At 35.0% G+C, this 17,436-nt stretch overlaps 1 protein-coding gene across 1 annotated transcript in view; it reads left to right on the top strand.

Annotated features, from left to right (window-relative positions):
* LOC148274761 (uncharacterized) overlaps positions 1-14,507 on the top strand; it is a 125,647-nt gene extending 111,140 nt beyond the window's left edge. Inside the window, exon 34 of the mRNA XM_088236635.1 lies at positions 900-14,507. The gene's annotated coding sequence lies outside the window, so the exon portion shown is untranslated. The remainder of the gene's footprint in view (positions 1-899) is intronic.
* Positions 14,508-17,436: the final 2,929 nt, after the last annotated feature.

Below are 17,436 nucleotides of genomic sequence, written 5' to 3'. Positions count from 1 at the left end.
ACAATATCAACAAAAAAAAAACTAAAATTACTTAATTATAAATGCATAGCTAATCAAATATAAGAAATTAAAAATCATCATTATACAAATATAAAGTATATACAGGTGTTCTTTAAACCCTGTCACATCCGAAACCACGATGATCAGTATGGGCAAGAAGACATATAAGCATATTTAAAAAATATTCCGAACAAAGAAAAGTTTTAAAAATAAAATATTCAAAAAAACAAATGGTTGCTTACTTCTGCAGGGGAGAAGTGAGGGAGCGCGGACTCTCCCCTCCCTCCTCCTTGTTTCTCCCCTGCAGAAGTAAGCAACCATTTGCTTTTTTTGATATTTTATTTTTCAAAATTTTATTCGTTCTAAAAAATATTTCAATTCGCTAATATGTCTTCTTGCCCATACTGATCATCGTGGTTTCGGATGTGACAGGGTTTAAAGAACACCCTGTATATGTGCCAAGAAAACATGTTACTTAAACATAAAAAATACAGTATAAAATATAATAAAAAACAAATATAAAGCAATGAAATGCATAAAAATATAAATAGTATGTGTACCAATTATATAAAGTACTACGTTTTTTTATTTACATTTTTTTTTTTTAAATCTCTCGCTACACTATTTATGTGCAGCTATTTTTATTAAAAATTTTGTTGTACATTTTGAGTCTTTTATATTTGGCAATAAATCATTAAATATTTTTGGAGCAATTACATTGTATTGCTTTTTACCAAAGGCGGTTGATACAAATGGGATTTGTGTTGCTGAACAAGTGTTTATATTTTGTTGGGTTCTTTGTAAAGCAATTTTCTGTAATGATTTAGACATAGCCAAAATATTGTAATGATGGTGATTTTCTAATATGTTTTTACTAATATTTACTGTTTGCTTTCCAGGGAACCTACTGTAAGCATCTTCGGAATGACAATCGCCCCGTTGTCGAAACAATGCGCTTCTGTGTCCTAATATTAAATTGTGAAATTATCCAATCAAATAATCTTTCATTCGGTCCATACGGAGGTCTCTTTAATATTGTTCGTTATAAAGTTTAGCTCCAAACACAATTGAAATATATTTAACTACAATTAATTATGTACATAATTGCAAATGTTTTAACAACTGACTTGCTCCATTTTACTTGCGAAAAATTCATTGTTTTTTTCCAAACAGTGCGGAAAGAATGATCCGGGTTGTAGTCTCGGGGGCGTCTGCAAAACACAAGTTCTTATGGCTGTCTTCTAGTGGACACTTTTGCAAGGGTTATTAAACTTTGCACAAAATAATTACAAGTAATGTCTGAACGCAAGTTTGGAAAAATGCGCCATCACCTGCGACACTATCGCGCTAGCAGAATGAGTGCTAACGAGAGACTGACACAATGGCGTGGAAGTCCCGGCTCACGAGTGAGTGTCGTGAAGATGGGACTTTCCCTTTCTGCGTCACCCGTTTTGCGAAATATCGCTCGATAAGGGAGCATTTTTTTCACAATCTGTTTTGCTCATTATGCGAATTAGGTTTTACTGTATTCATTTTGCCATTGTGTCTTTCTACTTTTCTTTATAATAATTATCTATGTATAAATATGTCCTTTAAAGTGCCCATTGGTCATATATATAAATAAATAAATATCAAGTCCCGTCTGGCAGGAAAGGGTTGCCAATATTCACGTCACAAAATATAAATGTTTTTTTGTTAACGGCTTTTTGTCAATGTCTTTTAAGTGCATATAAAATGGAGCAAGAATGTTTTTTTTAATAAATATTTTTATTATATTGTATTGTAAAGAGCATGGTTATTTATTGAATATTAATTTGTACTTGCGTGTAAAGCATTTTGTCGCTTCTGTCCTATTGTAAAATTACCAACCGGTTAATGTTTTTACAATATTTATTATGAATAATGTATTAAATATTGATACATGTATTCTTGGTCCCAATTTAAATGTATTTTTTACTGAGCAATTTAATGCGTACTTAAAAATGTATTAAGGTATTTTAATAGTACGGTAAAACTCCAACTATCCGGATTAATGAGCACCAGATTTTATTGCCTTTAAAATGACACAGCGAATTGGAATCAAATTAAAAACTTGCGTACAAATTAAAGTTGATTGGGGAATTAAATTAAAATTTAAATCATCTTTATATTTTATTTCCTGATATCGAATTTGGATATTCGGCAGTCCGGATGACTGGAGTTCTGCTGTACTTCAAATGTGCTATGATAGTATTAAAAAAAGTACTTAAATGTGCTATGCATTGATGTTTGAAACTAACCAAAGATGTGCTGTTGATTGTATTTTAATAATGCTTCAAATGTGGTATTGATGGTATTTTAAATCTAACGATAGATGTGCTATTGATTGTATTACGAGTACTTCAGATATGCTATTGATTGTATTTGGCAGTACTTTAAATGTGCTATTGAGAAGACGTGCTATTGATTGTATTTTAATAGTACTTCAAATGTGCTATAAATGTTATTATAACATTGCTAATGTGTAGAAGAAATTTTACTGACTTAGAAGACTTCAAATGTGCTAATGATGTTACATAAATTAAAAATATACTTTTGATATACTTTTTGATCTGATTATAATTATTGCTGTGTGCAGAGATTTTCAATGTGCTACCAGTCTTTAATCATTCTTTAAGTATGCTACCTGTCTTTACTGATACTTTAAATATGCTACCGGTCTTTAATCATACGCTAAATATGCTACCTGTCTTTACTGATACTTTAAATATGCTACCGGTCTTTAATCATACTCTAAATATGCTACCGGTCTTTAATCATACTTTAAATATGCTACCAGTCCTTAACCATACTCTAAATATGCTACCGGTCTTTAATCATACTCTAAATATGCTACCGGTCTTTAATCATACTCTAAATATGCTACCGGTCTTTAATCATACTCTAAATATGCTACCGGTCTTTACTTTATACTTTAAATATGCTATTTACTATCGACCTTAAAGATTTGAAAAAATAAAATCTTGCGATTTTATTTGTCATTACCTACTTAAACGTTCTTTAATAAAAATACATTATTTAGGATCAAAAATATAGTTGCAACTTTAAAAATATAACATTGATAATTTTGGGTGTTTTTACTACGCGATCAACAAAATCCTAGACTCTTTAGTTTTCTTTAAATTAGAATACTTTAATGAGGCCAAATTTTGCACATAAATGCGATCGACATGCTTTGAAATCACCCAGAATTATAAAAATGAAAAAATTATTAATCGGTTGGTATTTTACGTTAATTTTAAGACTAGTTCGTAAGTATAGAAGACGTATTATATACGTATATAATATATATATTTGCTATGCTTAGATTTCTGATATGTAATTAAAATTTGAAGCACGTAAACTTGCATTGACATTTGTCACGTGATTTTCACGCAAAAATATGACATAACTACTAATAATTTAATATTTTAACGTAAATTATTGTATAAAAATATTATTTTAATCTCTATACGATGCCAACAAGCTGTACAAATTTATAACGCGCGCCCGTCTGACAGGCGAGGCTGCATGTAGACGTCGCGCCGTTTCGCTCGCGCTGTCGGACGGGATGCGGGCAGAGAGGGACGCAAGTATGCTGTACGCAAAATAACAATGTTTGGATTGTAAATTAGTTATAATACGGCGACTACGCCGAATAAAGTGTTCATTCTCATATTGAAATATTTTTAAACGTCATTTGCACAGATTTATTTCACAAGGCACAAATTTGTGTGAAAAAAATTAAGGTTGTTATTGAAATTTGAACGCATTTCAATTGATCTTCTCTTACGTATTGATAGCATATAACTTGTCATGTCCCCATCTAAACTTTGTGGTGCATAGGTCACCGCTTTAGTGCAGTGTATCTCGATCGTCTGTTGCACGAAGGTCCTCCGCTTTTGTCAGGTTATAATCACCAGCCGCTCTTTCGGCTCCCAGTGGTGCGTAGGGCACGGCATTGGTAAACCAAATGTAGCGTAATTCAATCATCTGCTGCGCGAAGGTAAGGTGGTCAGTCTTACGCTTCAGGTGCCAGTCCAGGAACGATTAAGTATTGCACCTTTAAATCAATATTAACAAATTAAAACAGGGATGAAGAATACCTTAGAAAAGGGAATATGGAAGTCTAGGCATGTACAGGGATTATGATCTGTCATTGGCTGGTTTAAGTGGCCGCTTTACACACCGTGTAACATTCACCATTTTGCCTATGTTTGAACATCCATATTTCTTCAATTCTTCCATTTGTTGATTTAAGTGAGTTCAATATTTTACGTCCATGCTAGGGATCGAACCCAGGACCTAAAGAATGGTACCCAAGAACGGCCATCGAACCGAAAATGCTTGTGCAGGATTAAGGTTTTATCTAACACACCGAACTGTATTCGTCATCTGCCTGGACACGGTGTTAGGTTAAAGTGACATTTTAAATACCATTCATTTAAAATAAATGTCAAGTCAAAAGCCCCGTAAATGACTAAGTTCTAATTTTCTTACACTGTATTCTTCGCTGAAATTCATTAGTCCTGAAAAAAATAGATAAGTCAGCTTCGTAGTGGTTGGCATGTTTGCTTGGAGAAAGGCCTCATTAGTGCGTTGCGTCATCGCAGCGTCAATGCTGCGTCTTTTCACATATATTTTTCAGTGACATGCCACATTATGTGTTGCGTTGTCGCAGGCGACGTTTCAACGGATCGAAATGCGCTGCATTCAGTGTACCAATGCAGTGCCTTATGGACCATCGGGTGCAATTAAGGGCACGGTAATGATTCATCGTGTAAATATGTGCTTAATGATCTTATGCTATCAAATTTTAAAATTTGATTCTTTGTTTCTTGTGAAAACCCAAAAAAATGTAATTATATTATTGTCGTCAGTGATGCTGCAATACCGCGTAACCTATTTTTTTTTGCATAAATGTTTTACTAAAATAAATTTATTATGGGAACTAAATCCGACAATTTTTCAATTGTTGCTATTTTTACTTTAAATAATGATAGTTTTTCTAATACTCCAAGCATGCGGAGTTAAATATGATGAAAACACCACCGTGTCCAAACATGCACTAAATTAGGTTAATAATATTCAGTGGTGTGTTGGGGAATGGGTTGGGTGGGGGGTTGTGAAGGGGAGGGGCTAAGAGGTTGAAATTTACATGATTGATTAAATTTTAATCTAAAAGTGGGCTATATTTAAATGACATTTGATTATTTATAAGGGGAATATTATTCTTCAAGGCTTTTTTTGAGAAAATGTTCCTCGTGTATCAATGGTATTAACAGTACACTTATATGACTACTCAGAATATAAATAAACAACTTTGATTTTGGTCTTTTATGGTTCAAGGAGTATATCTGGAAAATTTCTGTTATTTGGACAAATGACTCCTGTATAATAAATTTCGATACTTCTTTTAAGCGATGCGTTTAATGTTCACATTCAATAAAAAATGTCATACAATAATTGTTGCCAGCAGTTCAACATGACCCAGTAAAAAAAATATACAAAAAGTGACTTTAGAATGTCCGATGGCGTCCATTATGATCTGTATTTTAGTGACCACTTCAATGGGTTTTGTGTGGTTTTTTGTGGGCTTGTGCAGCTACGATAAATCTTCAGGAAGAAGCGGCCTTGAAGCACAAGTCTGAGCGCGAGCCAAAAACTCTGACATGTTTCGATCTCGTGGGCCGCGAATCATGCGACGTTGCCGACCGAGCGAAGACGATCCCGCCATCTCTCGGGGAGACATTCAACTACACATTAATTAACGAATGCAATTAATGTGCACGAGTCGATTTAATTTATCCTTTCAAGACAGGGACAATTATCGCGTAAATTAAATCGCTGGCCACAACAATTCCAATGTCCAATGCTCCAGATGAAATGGTGGTAAATAATAACCCATTTTGCAAAATATTAGTTCTGTAACTAAATAATTGGGTTCGTAATAATGTTTTTTTACTCTCCTCAAAAGTTACACTTTTGCAGTTATATTTTTATGTTTGCCTGTCAAAGATGTCATATTAAAAGAACGCTTTTTAGGTCCTCTGCTAAAAAAAGCAATTGATAGTTACGTGGTATTGCAGTTTCAACACGATCTATATAGCTTCCTTTTCGGCTTTAAGCAATATAAATATTATATAATGTTGACAGGCGTTAAATAAGAGTAGAATTTGATTGATAAGGTACCTGAATAAACGTTCTACGGATAGATCAGTCTATTAAAAATATGTGCTGCATATATCGCATTGTATAATATATGGTTAAACGAAATTCTATTGGGTGTTTTGTAAGCGTGCTAGAACTTTAAATTGAGTTTTTAGAGTAAAACTATGGTTTCATAGAAAAGCAGTGCCATTATCTTCTTTTTTCCACATCGTGGAGCGTGTGGACATCACCAGTTGCCTCCAAGAGACTCTATCACCAGCCAGCGCTCTCGCCTCCTGCGTCAATCCAGCGCCCCTCAGTTCCGCCGAATAAAGTTGAAAGATCTTCATCGACGGCCTCCCAGGACTTGTTTAAAAAAGAGGCAATTTATTTCTAAAATTTTGTTCAATATATTGGCTCCCAATGCTTCAAGAATTGTTGGTTCATCTCCATAGACCACGGACTTAACATGGCACCGTAGCAAATAATCCATTGGCGTCGAATCACAGGATCGTGGAGGCCAATTAAAAGGACCATTTCTGAAAATAATGTCGTCGCCAAACATGTCACGCATTAAATTCATTGTTTCACAGAGAGCCCCTTACATTTGGCGAACTGAACACGGATTTTTTAATTAAATTCCCTTAATTGGCCAGCTGTGTTGGAGTGTTATGTGTTCCAGCATTATTTTAAGTATTGTTACAGAGATGTTTAAAAAATGTCTTCATTAATTTGACATTAGAGACAGTACTGCCAATCGAAAGTTCTATCACGACATAAAAACACCCTTTACTTAAGCGAAGATATATTACTCTAGGACTATTGATAAATTATATCAAATTTTTGTTCCAAGATATACAATCGTCGAGTTCATTAATCAGACATCTCCGAATCACAAGTAAAAAAATTGTAAGAAAAGAGCTATTAATAGTGGCGTAAAATCTAATATTTGTGATTTGTGCCAGAGTTGTATACACGGTTTTCAGGGCCAGACTGCGAAACTTCATACATTTCTCGGACAAGCAGCCCCTCTACAAACCCCCACCCCTTTCCTACCCGGCCGCTTCACTTGTCCGCGTCTGGTGCGTATCGCTTCGTTAGTCAAATACGTTTTTATCTCATTTTTTTTTTGTTGAGGAGGGGTAGGGGCGTGCGGAAGGGATGCTAGCCCTAGAAATTAAAGATTTACTCCATTTTGAGATAGTAAAAAATAAATTAATTAAAAATGACTTTTTGGAAAAATTTTATAAAGATTTTTTTTAAAGCTTACCCTGAGAAATGTTCCTCTGAAGTTTCGCGGTCTGGCCCTGAAAAACCGTGTATAATTTTTTCACTTCTTCTTCGTTTTTTCATGGCCTTTTCACATCTCAATTCGGGTGTTCTGGCCAGTGTCGAGTATTTAATTTTTTTACTTCGAATATTGTTCAAATGGCACATATTACATTTTCCGCTATACTTGAATGCAATGTTTGTTAGAAACGCACTCGGCGGGCACGACGTGTGATGTCAAAGTGATGTGTCGCCAACTGCGAGGCGCTTTGTATGCGCTATTCACATTTTATTTCTTTTCTTAAGTGTTCTATATTTTATTTTACGATAATTTAAAAAAGATTTTTTTTTATCTAGTTTTTCGTACTTGTCTGACTGACGAACTGGGCGATCGATATTACATATTATATTTAATGGTATTACATCATAATTGCAGCTATTTTTTGTAGCAATAAAAATTACATTAATGAAACTCCTGTATCTTGAATTTGTTATATTTTTAATATGAAATTTTAATCAAAATCTTGTACCTCAAGCATTTTAAATAAATTTTGAGATAGTGCCTCTGAAACATACTCTTTGTGACACACACGCCTTTTAATTGTCGGACTCTTGTTCATTTATATATTTATGCTTTTCTTTTTTCTATAGATCTTGCGATCTGTAATATATACAATGTACTTTTATTTATTTTTTACTTATGGGAACAACACAGAAAATTTAATTTATGTGTCGTAAAATTCCAAACCCTTCTATGGTTGAAAATGAAAAAAATATTTGAATGTAATTTTACAGAGAAAAAAGTATATATTTAAATTTGTCTCGGCAATTTGTTTCAAGTCATCGCTATCATCATCATTCCCTTTCCGCACCTAATGGTGCATAGGGCACTGAATTGGTAATCCAATCGCAGCGTATCTTGACCATTTTTTGTTACATGAAGGTAAGGTGATCAGTCTTACGCTTCAGGTGCCAGTCAAAAAATTCTAGTGTAAAAACACCGTTTCAATAATATTTCATATCAACCGTGTCGGGAATCGAACCCGAGACCTTGCACGGTCGGCAAATGCGCTGACCATTACACCACGAGGTCGACAATATTTTGTAAAATATGAAATGTTAGGAAATATTCTAGTGTGAAAACGCCCTTTTGAATAAATATTTCGGATCAATCATGTCGGGAATCGAACCCGAGACTCTTGCATGGTAGGCAAACGCGCTGAGCATTACGCCACAAGGCCGACTTCACTTTGTGTCAAGCTTCACTATTTTTTTTTTTCAAAACATTTCAGCCATTCAATGACCGATATGAATATTAAAATTTTGCTAAAACTGTACTGTAGACCAAAATATTCTTTAAAAAATGAAAAAAACATAATATCATTACTTTTTTGTACTCATTTTTTAAAACTATTTAAATTTTTTAAAATGGTTATTGAAATCATAATTGAACATAGTTATGCAGAAAGCAGCCAGTCCACAATTTAAAAAAAATTATATATTCATGTTAAAACTGTAGTGATTTAAACAATAGATTAGACTTCTATATTACCTTCTCTAAAATGTTCTTCATCTTAGTTGCAATATGTTGTATTAATGAAATTGGCGTCGGTCACAAAAACGCCATTTCTCAATTTGCAGAAAACACCCACAGCACTAGGAAAATCTTACGTTACTTTAAAAATCATTAAAACTGGTCAAAATCATAATTAGATTCTTGTTTGTATTATAAAAAAAAAACTAATGTATTTATTGTTTATCATTTGTTAAAGTCAAAAACATTCAACTGTTGTGTAGATTCGATTATTCACTCTTTTCACCAAAGTGCTATTATCTCAGTTTCACTTCTCTATGGCTGGCTGCTGTTTTTTTATATATTTTTTTAATGTAATTATTGTGAAAAAGTTACAAATTCAAGCTATGGTGTTTTCTATAAATATTTACATTTGACAATTTATAATTATGAAAAATTATACTCTTAATTTATTGGAATTTTGGCAGCTTTTTTATGCGTAATTTATTAAATCAATTTTGCTCTTTTTCGCACAAATTAACGATTGCGTGAACCAATCATTTATATCTCCCGTACCTTAGAGGATAAAACACGGGCGTCCACTTTCGTCATAAAAATGCTTTTTAAATTGAAATAAAAATCTGAAGTCTGAATTTTAATATACAGGGTGTTCTTTAAACCCTGTCACATCCGAAACCACGATGATCAGTATGAGAAAGAAGACATATTGGCACATTAAAATAATTTTTTAGAACAACTTAAATCTTAAAAAATAAAATATAGGAAAAAAATGAGACTCCCGTGGATTATCTTTTAACGTAGAGATTTATGTTATTACAAAAATATTTTTTGTAGCAATGTATCTGTTTTTGAATATAAGTTTTCTGTCACAGTATTCTCTACACAGTTTTTATTGTTTTTTACCAAATGGATGTCAAAGTGATTTTTGTAATTACAATTTTTATTGCTTACCACACTTGTACTTCCTTGAGTAACACGGATCAGGAGACTTATCGAGAAATTGGTCAGAAATAAACAAACAAACCACCACGCCGCTTCCCCGAAGGGGTAGGCAGAGAGGATAGAACGCCATATCACTCTGTCTTTGCATACGCAACCTCGCTTCCTCTACATTCATACATGTTCTCATGCACGCACGCCGATTATTCCTACTCTTGACATGTAATTAGGGGTAATTATTCCTATTTTGAAATAGAGCATTCTCCTAATCTGTCTTCATTGGAGAGACGTAGAACTGTGATGGACCTTATATGCATTTTCAAAATACTTAATGCATTAAGTGATGTCCCATCTCTGTTGCGATCAATTTCTTTTCATGTTCCCAACCGTGTCACCAGAAGTCAAAATCTGCTATTTATAAAATCTTCTAAGAGCAACTTTGGTTTTTATGCCCCAATGTCCAGAACGTGTAGATTAGTCAATTCATCACACGACTTGGAATTCTTTGGGATAGATCTTCCGGCTTTTCGTAGATCTCTTCGCGACTAAACAGTGGGGGATGAAGTTGGATTGGCATGGTTTAGCTCAAAGTCTTAGGTCTTTAGTTTTTATGAATATATTGTATATAATTATTGTTTTGCCCTTGTTTGTCTTTGCCAAATAGTTTTATGTTTCTTTTTGTTCAGTTTCTTGCATTTATGTTTCTTCATGTAACTGTTGTAATTGGCTTAGGCCGTAAATATAATAAATAAAAATGTCCATCTTCAAGTATTTGATGGACTTGATCGCGCCATGTCTTTCTCGGTCTTTCCCGTTTTCTGCATTCGTCAACATTCGCATCGTAGATCCTTTCAGCCGTTCTTTCGCTGTCCATTCGCTCTACATGTCCAAACCAACGCAGCACCCCTTTCTTGATTCTGTCAAAAATGCATGTCTCAGCCTTACTCAGTTCACGACATTTGTGCACCTATAATACATCGTTTTACCACACATTCGCCCGAGGGATCGCATTTCGACAACATTTAACCTACTTTCGTCATAATTTTTCCAATTCCATACTTCACTCCCATACATTAGAGCTGGCACTAGAACTCCATTGTGAACTGCTAGTTTGTCCTTATTTTCTGTATTATCTTATCCATGAAAGATACGACCTCTTGTGAGATAAGTCATTCAGACTTATTACGGAATGGATATGCCTTATATCGGCGCTGACGTCGCCTCTTACTTTTGGCTGTCGTGCTGTGATCAAAGTACGCAAAGCATGCGGTATCTTGATGTCCTTTTTTGAAATACGGCTTCCGTACTTGGAATTCAATCAAATGTCTTATTATTATATTCATTGGTTATAGGCAGGCAGCCTTTGCTGATGCGCCTATATCTCGTGTACTGCTTTTTGTCCAAGTTCTTCTTCCTTCAAAATAGCATCCAAATGGTTTTTGGTTGAACTGGTTGACTGAGATGGAATGGACAATTAGACTCGGGAATTTACTCCAGTCTGAAACTACCCTGCTGGAAAGGAAGCTTTTCTTGGGATTGAGGTGGAATTGGGGACGATGGAGCTTCCAGTTATGACCCTGTAAATTTGTGTTGGGATTCAATTGATACATCTCATGCAGGGGGCAGTCTTAGTAATTATTGGGTATCTTATAAGTTTCTATCAAGTCGTCTCTCTTCCACCGTTTTTCCAATGGTGTAAGTCCTAGTGCTTTTAATCTACCGTGGTAAGGCATCTTTTTGAGTAATTTGGGGGTTTTTGTAGCACATCTTTGGACTTTTTCCAATAGCTCAATGTCTTTAGTAATAGTAATAGCCCGAAGTCTTATTTAGGAGATCTTAGGAGGCTTTTATAATCAGGAACATCGGCGTGTTCGCTCTCTTAGCTATTACGATTTGGTCAAACCATTTCAAAACCTTTGTAATCAATAGACCCAAACCATCGTACATCATCTGAAGTCAAAACAGGCTAATTTTGCAAATTTTAACTTCATGTATTGTAAGGTTCATCTTCCGACTCAAAATCTGATCTGTGTATATCAAAATGGTCTTGACAGATCGACTCATCAGAAGTGCAAGTGTTTGCAAACAATTAAAATATATATTTCTTTGATTTTCGTGTTTGTTCGGATGCACGTTGAGCTTTTCTGCATTATTTTGCCATTTAAGGTTCGCACTTCTTGCTGACATTTCAAATCGACATACAGCATCATATTTTTTGTACTTCATTTATTACCTGGTACCAGTTAATAAGTAATCACATCCTAAGATTCTTTCATTCTCTTTTTCGCTCCTACATCGGTAAACCAAATTCGGTGTATTTTAAACATCTGATAACAGATATAAATTAAAGTAAGGTGATCAGTTGTACACCTCAGATGCCAATCCAATAAAATATTGTCGTTTAAACAACCTTTAAAATCAATATTTCACGTCCACCTTGCCAGGAATCAAACCCAGGACAGAATGGCAGGCAAATGGGCCAAACCACTACATTTTAAATTTAAATTTTATTTCTGTACTTTTCATTCCCCTGGACACAGAGCATCCCATCAGCTCTATTACTATTGTCGGGATGTTCGTAAATTTCAATAAATTACATCAACCCTCAAAATGGACGCTACGGCGCACGATACGAAACGTCGACAACGAATGCGAACGATACACGACGCAATAACGCAGTAAAACTCAATGCGTATCAAAAATATTGTTTATTATCTTAATCATATGAAGCAATTCATATTTATACCTAAGTTATATGTAATTTTATATTTTGTTGTAAATAACATAATTTGTAATAAGTGTTTATTTTATAGGTTGCTATTTTTTCGCTTTTTTATACACAATGGTTTTTTAAATAGATTTTGATCACAATTTTATTATTGAATAATTTTTAAATAGTCACATCATAGTGCTCTTCTAAAAAATTACAAATAAGTTTACTATAATGTGTAATTTGTTACTCAAATAAACAGTTTTATTATTGAATTTGTGTTGATTTTCAAGATGGGGTCTTTAAAAAATGTCTAGCATTGATAAATTGTTACTACCAGCTTTCTGGACTCCTCGTTCTCTCTCGCAATGCGAGGTGTGTAAATTTAGTTGTGAGAGTGTTTGATCGAGCAACTCTGGTGACGCGGGACTTGGACCCAGGAGGCAGGAAAACGTGTTTTATGCCATTAGTGCGAGTTGGACCTCGCTAGAGGTTGGTTGTCTGTAGAGCTTGTTTCAGTAAAGCGGGTTAATAAATCTTTTAAGCCGTTCTTTCGCTGCCCATTCGCTATACATGTCCAAACCAACGCAAAACTCATTTCTTGATTTTGTCTATAATGCTTCTCAGCCTTAGATAATATACAAATCTCGACATTTGTTCACCTATCGTAAATAGTTTTACCAAGTATTTGCTCACCACAGCAATATCAGTAAATTGGCCAGTGATAACATTCCTGTGGCTCCTCAGCCTCCTTATTCGCCCGGCTCGAGTCCTTGTGACTTTCGCTCTTCCCGAGATTGAAAACACACCCCAAGGGTCGTTGTTTCGAGGCCCTGGACAGCATTCAAAAAGCTGTAACCGACCAGCTGAAGGCTATTCGAGCACCGCTCTGAGGACTGGAAAAAACGTCTCCAGCGCTGTGTGGCTTCCCAAGGCAATTATTTTGAAGAGGACAATGTTCAACTGCTATGTTTTTGAAAAAATGAAACAGGTTTAAAACCCAGCCTGATTACTTTATATTTACACACCTCGTTTGTCGGGTAGAATCCTTTTTCTGCATGTCGCGGAGTCTTTCGCTTGTTGATAGTTCCTGGAGGATGGAGATGTTGGTGGATCTAGCAGGCCTCGGAATGAGTAGCAGCCGTCGTCAGAACCACATTTCAAACGCATCCAACCACCTTATCAGCGTATATTAAGTTTAAACAAATACCCAAATCTTGGCTAAAGAAGCATGATTTCATAATTACATTGATAATGTACACTTTTTGATTAATCAGAAATTATATAAAAGTATTTCTACAGTATAATTAATTTATTCTTCATATTTACACATAGTTATATTAAAAACGTTTTCAAATTGTATATTGTCGTCTTGGTGGCTAAAAGAACTGAGTCAGAATATTATAATTTTGAGAAAAAGAACTTAAGTTGATTTGTTAACAAAAACATGTCTTTCAAAAAAATTATTAAACAGTTATTTTAAAACACCTAACTGAAACGGTAGCTGTTACTGCTACTCGTTTTAAATAGCCAAAATGCCCATCTCTAGTATGGAAATTTATTTAGCTCGGGTGATGAAATCTTTAGGGAATATTCATTACTGGACTTACTTCAAAATTCAAAAGAAAACGTCATAAAAAGGTTTGTTACAAAGGAGAAATTGCATATTTTCTACTTGGGCCTTTTTACCACCCGGACGATACTGTGTTTGTTTATCAAATGTGATTATTATAGTGTTATTCTCGTGTGATGGTACCAATACGCTGTAGCGGCAGAGGATAGAACGTAATGTAATTAATGTTTGCCAGCGACGGGTGATTATTGCATATTTCTGTGTTTTATTTTTTTAATAATAAACAGACATCTCACACTGAAAAATTAACAAAATGGCTTTTTATTTATATGAACCTTTACTTTTTGAAGGATACACGGCTAAAACAGGATCTATTGCATTTTTTGACACCCTTCAAGTACAAGGATTTTGTTTCTTTTAAAGACTTATCTTTGAACTAAAATTTCGCCATTAATTCCGCACACTGTTCATTCCATTGTGGCACCCCACACTAAAGAGCCTATCGTGATCTAACGTATCGTTGCGATCGAACGTATCGTTGCGATCGAACGTATCGTTGCGATCGAACGTATCGTTGCGATCGAACGTATTGTTGTGATCGTAAAACGATATGCGAAAAATGCGACATTGACCTTCTTTTATATTTGATAAGTGTATATATATTTTTTTCTCCTGAATGAGTTTTAAAGAATGGAATATTCAAAACTAACACAATCTGGCCTGCCTGGAAATAAGTATGGATCACAGCTGGCAAAAAAACAGTTAAAGAACACTAAATAAATATATATATGTTTTACGTATTTACCTATTTGAAAACCTTTCTTATTGCTTTATTTTGTGTAATCTGTATCTCCGCAATCCTCTTTTTCATCGCCAAACCCCAGACACAGGTATAAGATAAGAATGAAACATGGCAAAATATGCCGCCTGAGTTGAGGCATATAATACATATTTTGCTCGGGTTTTTTCGCAACAGAGCGAAAAAATAAAAGAATGAGTGATTGTTTAACACTGTTTATTGAATATTTTATTCACTATTACTGTCATTTCTTGGCTAATACATCGTCACTTCACTAACACACCCGCGCTCTATGCTATATGTACACACCCAAACCTTACAAACAATATTTAAACAGTTACATCGTAATAATCATAGCTAACTTAGGCTAGGTTAGGTCTAGTGATTCACATTACGCTAGGTCACACTACGGTGCTAATAAATAGTGGAATACATCCATGAACTGGGTAAGTATCGTATATCGTACTTCGGTCTGCTTCACTAGGGTTAGGTTACGCCTAAAGGGGCTTATTTCGGATCTTTCAGCGAAAACAGGCAGAGTATTCTCAAAATATCAAAACCAGCGGTCAAACCTCAGTCAAAGCAGTGTTAGTATTTGAAAGGAAGATATTTGGTGCGGTCAATCAAAACGGCTTGTGAAGGAGACGGTTCAATCATGAATTAGAGGCACTTTAAAATTAAGATGGCTGGATAATGCGAAAAGTGACATTAGAGCAATTGGCCTGACAAACTGGAGGAGAGCCGCAGGGTGCAGGGAAGAATGGAGACAGATTCTGGAGGAGGTCAGGGCCCATAATGGGCTGTAGCGCCACTGATGATGAGTGTCAAACCTTCTCTTTGACGCGTGGTAAATATTGCCTTGTGAGGTTGAAACATGGGCTCTCAAGGTGAGCCGATTAGAGGTTTTTGAAATGTGGCTTCACCGAAGAATGCCAAGAATCCCGTTGACAGATTTAGCGATCGACATGGAGGTGCTCTCAGCACAGCGAGCCAGTCCCGAAAGAGAACTTATTGTCTTCGATGAAGCAGAGAAAACTCACACATCTAGGCCACATCATGTGCGGAAGCAAATATGCACTTCTGCGGCTAATTTTGATGGGGAGATCGAGGGAAAGCGTGGAGTTGGAAGAAGACGTCCGAGACTAGACAAGGATTGTGACTGGATGCCAATACCAATAAAATATTATGATGCTAATGTTCAAACGAACACTAACGTAGAAATTTTATTTTTCTCATAATAAATTAAATAATAGTGTTGGATTTTTGTTTTCTAATCGCTGGCAATCTTCTCTATGGCGTCTATTTTGGTCCACTGGGTAGCAATCCTTAACCCCGTCTAAAATGACATTCACATTTTGTCAGTTTTACTATCATTAGAGCACCTGATTTCTTCCATTATTGCTTGCATTATTTAAGATGCCGACTGGTCATTGAATTAACTCTGACAATAATTGAGGAGTTTTTTTGTTTTCTTATTTTGAAGCACATAAAAGCTTGTAATTTGTATATTTTTATGAATTATTTGACGGTTTTTATACAGAGGTATGTATGAAAAATACCTGCTATGTTTTGACTAAATGATCCTTGTAATGATTCCTACGGGGGATAATACTCTTTATGTCTTATGATATTAATGACAGTAGTCGTTATGACATGAGAATACAATATTTAAGGCGATCAGTGCAGAAGTTACGTAACCCATAAACCATCGGAATCCTTCTTACCATCCGTACTATGGGTGGAACTAGAAGTGGTTAAACCCACCCTTTTCTGTTCATTAAGATCTTAAGACCATTTCCGAAAGACAGTGTGTCGCGAGGTGTGTCTCCTACATGAGGTAATAGAGGAGATGTCCCCTCGGACAGACTACAGAGGGGGCCTGTAAGATTTATGCGAAGATATGAGCTGCAGGTCAAATTTAGATCTAAAGAGGGTCGCACAGGGCAGACGGTAGAGATGCAGAGCTTTGCTGCAAACTAATCCATCTTAAAGATTGAAATTGAAGAGAAAGAATATATGATACTGCTCACACCATTATCAGTTTGTATGTGTACCATGTGTGGTTATACTTTGAACGCGACTATCTCAGTTCCGCAAGTTTGTGGGTTAGGTTCCTTTTGCACCGACCGCCTCATTTACAATGAGTATAAACATTTGTTGTATACCAAACGATACAATAAGTTTGTTCTCGTTACAATAACACTCGATACTAACCAACGATCGTGTAAAGTTAACATTTAATACAGTTTCGAGTTTGAAAGTAATATAATTCAGAATAATTACACTAAATAATGTAATATTTACATTATGCAGCTATGAAATCCAAAGCCAATTTACACAAATGTGGAACATTCCTCGTTTTAGTTTGATATGGAAAAAATTACCCTTAATTCCTTGTAAATATTATTTTAACATTAAATCCAACTAAAATAAATGTGAAATTA

Source organism: Micrasema longulum, unplaced genomic scaffold (assembly GCF_059751315.1).
Source record: "Micrasema longulum isolate JH-2025_06_02 unplaced genomic scaffold, ASM5975131v1 h1tg001591l, whole genome shotgun sequence".
Lineage (NCBI taxonomy): Eukaryota > Metazoa > Arthropoda > Insecta > Trichoptera > Brachycentridae > Micrasema > Micrasema longulum.
This window is presented reverse-complemented; position numbering and strand designations above follow the sequence as displayed.